The sequence below is a fragment of the Olea europaea genome, unplaced genomic scaffold, assembly GCF_002742605.1.
Source record: "Olea europaea var. sylvestris unplaced genomic scaffold, O_europaea_v1 scaffold764, whole genome shotgun sequence".
NCBI lineage: Eukaryota > Viridiplantae > Streptophyta > Magnoliopsida > Lamiales > Oleaceae > Olea > Olea europaea.
In genome coordinates, this window is record NW_019266055.1 from 31368 (window position 1) to 37082 (window position 5715).

At 30.7% G+C, this 5715-nt stretch overlaps 1 long non-coding RNA gene across 1 annotated transcript; it reads right to left on the reverse strand.

The window, feature by feature from the left end:
* Nucleotides 1-692: 692 nt before the first annotated feature.
* Nucleotides 693-3507, reverse strand: LOC111391213. Its single transcript, XR_002702081.1, has 3 exons — nt 3128-3507; nt 1374-1679; nt 693-1206 (listed from the first exon to the last, which is right to left on the reverse strand). It is a non-coding gene; the product is annotated as an uncharacterized LOC111391213 (long non-coding RNA).
* Nucleotides 3508-5715: the final 2208 nt, after the last annotated feature.

Consider the following 5715-nt stretch of genomic DNA (forward strand, 5'->3'; position numbering starts at 1 on the left):
TCTGATAATTTTACAATGTTACATTGTATTTCTTCTATTATCGTAGATTTAGATATATTTTCTTTATTTTTATTTTTATTTGGGCATTTGTTAGCAAAATATCTACGGTCTCTACAAATATAACATTTCCAGTCTTTTTAGTTTTTGGTTTTCTAACATATCTATTGTAGTTAGGTCTTTTGTTTTTATAATATGTCCTACTTAGTCTAATATTATACTTCTTTTTATTTTAATATTGCCTTATATATTTATGTTTTTTTTTATATCTTTTTTATACAATTTTTTCTTTCTTCTTCTATAATCATATGTTTGTGGTTTATATAAATTTGAGCAAATAGAATAATTTAATTACTTTATTTGCTTCCTAACTACTTCTTCTATACAATATTCTTTTAATTTATTAGTTATGAATTTTATGGTGGCACTAATAGTTATTTCTCTTGTTGGGTTTGACTCTACATCTTTTCTAATCTTACCATTCCATGATGGTGGTATCTTTTTATATAATCTTTCAAGTATAGGCATCTAATGTTCATTCTGTTGTGCTTGCTAATCTTTCAGAGTTTAACAAAAATGGTTGTATATATTTCATATTACTAATACTTAATTTTTCAAAATCTTCTAAGACTTAATTTTGTTCATAGGATTATCTCTATTGGGATCAGAGACTATAAGGGGCTGTTCTCTTCGTATTTCAGTCGAAGGAAGCAATACATACATTACCCGCTTGTGCTTTCCATTCACAATCTAATTTCATTGAGAAAAAGATAAATTCTGACCAAACAGAAACTACACAAATTACCAACTAATAGCAGTGATAGTAGCCTTACACTAATATGAGTTACTATCAAACCATTACATGGAAGGTCAGGTAGAGGCCTTAATATTACCAAAAGAAACTTTAAAAAGAAGCAGAATTTTAAACAAGTTATGCCAAATCACAGCATGGCATTCCAAAATCACATTAATCCAAGTATCAGCAAGTTGTCGAGGCATGAATTGCCCAAGGAATGCTTTACTCTTGTAATACAGGGTCTAGACCAGAATCCCAAGTAGCTGTGGCAACCATTCTTCAAAATATTTGATTTCTACATCTGGTTCCAGATTCATGAACATGGATCTTGATACATTGCTTCTTTGAGACGCTGTTGTAAAATAAAATTGAAATTGAAATCCACAAAAGAGAATAGGGCAGCCAATTTTGACCTGATTGAGAACAAAATTAGTATTAATTCAAAATAGCAAAATTATAACACTAATGTTACAATAATTCTCGTGTCTGCAGCAATTCATGTTCATAAGTAAATGAAAATATGCAATGTTTGGCTACATGAAAAGGGAAAATCAACTAACTTTCCCATATTGTAACATACCAGCGATGGTTTTGATAGAAGTTATCAAGCTGATAATACACATAAATGGGATGCTTCATCTTCTTTGGAACCTGGAGAGATGCTCAAAAGTTGTACAATGAAATCAAAATAATAAAGGAGAAAAGTGAAAGTGCTCATGTATTAATACAAAAAGTTTCAAGGGATTAAATTGACAACTAAATTCCTGATATAGGTTTTATTTGTTTTTGCATTCTGGATGAATGAAAGCCTCTCACGCTTTGCTGCCTTGTCGTCTCCATTTGAAGGAATACAAGTGTCATCATATCGGTTGACAATTTCCACTACCTAAATGTAAGAAAAAAGAGAAACTTTTCTAATACTAACCACTGAGGCTGAGAAGAGACTGCAACAAGATATGCTAGAATATTACATGCTCTGATGCAGACAAGGAACAAAGTGTTTTTTAGAACTTCTTGAGAAGCTCAACTTTAGGTAGCAAAAATGCACTAAAATGGCGTCAAACGTATGGATTAATGTTCGTATCCCACTTTAATTCATATCAATACATTGAATCTCAAAGACTAACAACATCATCCACAAAGTAAGCTCTTTTTAGAACAATTGAAAAATAAAACAAAAAGAAATATTGCAAGAAATCAAACACTCAAGTCATTCAAGACAACGTAGATAAAAGAAACTCAATATTTGCTAAACCGAATATCATACCTAGATAAACCCTCTTTCCCAACCCAAATGGAAGATATCAAAGTGATTTCCTAAGAAATCAACAGAAATTTCTCAAATCTCTCGGGTTCAAAACTTTTCGGATTCTCCTAATAGTTCTGATCTCTTCCAATAGTCCAAATGTTCACAATCACATTGGAGTTGAGCGGTATCCGATATACTCCACATTCCTCTAGGCATGCTCTTGGAATTATAGAAACAGGAGGGTGTAACCATAAGGTTTATTCAATAACCAACTTGATGTATTTTAGCATGTGAATGTACGTCTCATTAATTTTTTCTTTCCACTGAACGCTTGCCTTATTGCATTTTGTATTTTTGCCATTACACGCGTGTTTTTCATTAGCTCTACCGTGGCCCAATTAAGTGTTGACATCGAAGATTTCGTTCCAGCTTAATAAATATGTCTTGCAACATTGCAATATTTAGTATTCAGAACAAAATGTGGTAAGGGAAAAGAAAGCATGCTTAACTATATAATTATAAGTCTAAAAAATGACTGCTTTGATATTATCATCGGAAATTTGAAAGTTAAAATTACCACTTTCCTTGAATCTGAGAACAATAACCACCAAATCTTAACAGCCAAACTCCCCATTTGCTTTATTTGTTGCTATCAAATTGTTTCTATGCTCATCAATAATGGTGTCAAGAATAACATCAAGCTTACGCTGTAACTTCAACAACTTAAAATCATTACAACTGATTAAATTCAACACTTTCATCAAGGGAAATAAATAAGCTAAATCAAAATGTCCTGCCAAAGCCAGTAGCTTTCTTTATAAACCTTGTTGACATCTCCCTATCTCTACACACTTTACCAAACGCAGTTCTACATGTTATAATACTTGTACACAAGAAAAAAAAATTCTCTATTAAATCAAATGGTGATTCAGAAGTTGATCGAATCGATTCAACTCGCCACATGGTAAATCCTTCTTGATTGAGGCAAATGATCGAACATTTTTCAGGCTTAACATTTCCAATATAAATTTCCTCGTTTGCTTTCAAAACAAACAAAAAATAAATAAATTAAATACATATTTTACCTTCAGCACAACTGATGCGTGGATAGATGTAAGATCAGGGTTTCTCTCCTTTGGCTTAAAAATGGGTATTCTGAAATAGGAATCTGGAAGGTTTTGATCTTGCTTGAATTTTCGGACTCCGAGGTTCGGTTGGTGTCAATACCAGAAGGATTGGGACTGGGTACATCTATAATTTCTGGGATGGTAGAGGAAGATGATATACAATTTTGAGGAATGAGAGAAAAAATAATTCGAGGAGAGATTGAAGAAGAGGAAGAAGAAAGAGAAGGAAGGGGCCAAGATTTCATTTTGGTTGAGGGAAATGAAAGAAGAGGTGTTTCCCGTGTTTTGGATTTGAAGCGTGTTTTTGTCCCAAAACACTCAAACCATCTTCTTTTTTGGTTTTCAAAAATTCTTTTTCGAAAATGGGAATGGAAACACGTTTTCACCGTTTTGTAAAATCGAAAATAGAAAAGGACCTGAAAACAATAAAAAGAACAGGGTCTAATTAATTCTCTAATAAAACTTGTAAAATTTATAGGATTATCTCCTCCAGTTACTCTTAATCTAATTTCGTCTAGTTTCAATCTTTTTGCTGTAACATATAAGTCTAAAGCTGTCTTTCCTAAATAAGTTTCTAAGTAAACCCACATCTCTTCTACAGTCATTTGTATAGGTACACTATTATATACTCTAATTACAGAATTTTCCCATTTAGTTATAGTACTAGGTATGTCTTGTGGTTTACAATTATCTAAGTCTAAAATTAATCCTTTGTCGCTTTCTAATGGTAAACTACATCCTTCTTCTGTTTTTTCCTTTTTCTAAATTTTTATATTTTTTTATCAGTCCATTTGGAATCTCTTGTAGGGAAAAATGATATTTACCTCCTATGCCATATTCTCTATTCATGGGTTCTTTTCTTTTTCCAAATTCTTGATCTGTTTCTATTTTAACTCTTTTGCTAGTTTCTTCCATCTTGGCATCTATGTCTACTTGATCTTTTTCTTTTAACATTCTAGTTTCTATTTCTCTAACTTTTTAAAGATTTCTATAATATTTCATATCTATATATCCAAATTATTTTTCATCATCTTCGCTTTCGTTTTCTTCACTATCCTCATCTAAAGCATTATTCTCGTCTTTACTGTCATAGTCCTCTATTTCAAAATATCCACATTCTTCTTCATTATATTTTGTCTGTTCTGCTTGATAATTATAATTTCTAAATCTAATGTTTAAAGTTTCATTACTATTTGTATACATAATATTATTTTCTGGTACTAATATTGGTTTTTCCAAAAAATTCCTAAATTCCAATCTAATCCCGCATTTGTTTCTGAAGAGAATTTTTTTGCTGGGATAGTCTTTATACCTTTTTGTCCTAATAATGTAATTATTTGATTATTTTTTAATTTATAATTAGTAGTGCTATTTTCACTAAGTCTTCCTATAAACCCTGTGCAAATTAATAAATTATCTTCATATCTTTTCATTTGATATCCTCGACTTTTTATTCATATTTTAATATCTTTATAGAAATTATTTGTTCTGACTAAATAATCTAGTGTAAAATATACTATTCCACTTTCATTATTCATATCTAATTCTATGCTTCCTAATAATCTCTGTTCTACGTCTGTGAATCTGCTATCATATAAACATACTAATACTTTAACTCCTAAATTTTCTTTATGAAGTCATTTTACTCCTATTATATTAATCCTAAATGAGTCTGTTGGAGATTTTATTAACAATTTCTTTATAAGATTCTTTTTTCTATTAAATCTTGGGATATAATTTGATCTTCATGTGTACATGAAACACATCTTTCTCCATAGTGCTGATATATTAAAGATTTGCTAAATAAATTTCCCTTTTTATATATGTCTAAAGCTTTTACTAATTTTAGTTTATTTCATCTAAATATTTCTATCCGTTCTTCTATATCTATTAAAGATCCTAGTTTTGTTTCGGATTCTGTTTTCGCGAAATATCGGTTCAATGTCTAATTCACTTGAAATCTCTTTTGCATCAATCACGGCTGATTCAAACCCAGTTTCTTTATAGCTTTTGAAAAATGAAATGAGCCCTTTTAAATGGTCTATAGCAACGTCAATATGGATGTCCTCTGTTTATAAATGTTTGCTTACTTTATTAACATTATTCAACACTTCATACCAAATAACCATTCCAAGTAAAACTTCAAAATTCTCCATTTCATATGTTGCCAAACACTCTGCCTCACTTTTTTTCTTAGGATTATCAACTCTTGCCAATTCAAGTAGAGCATTTCTTATTTGTGGAGCTAGAAATCTTATTGCTCTAACACTTTCAACATGACTTTTCCAACGTGTTTGAGACAAATGCTTAAGAGTAAGGTTAGTTACATTATCTTTAAAAAAAATTCATCTTTTAGTAGATGATGAAAATAGAGTATATATACGTTACACCACTCCAAAGAAAGATTTAGCTTTTGTACAACAAGTAGCCATATCATAAAGTGCAAAATTGAGACTATGACACCCACAAGGTGTGTAAAATGCTCTAGGATTTACTTGTAGTAGTTTATTCTGTATCCCTTTATGTTTTTCTTTCTTGTTAACACC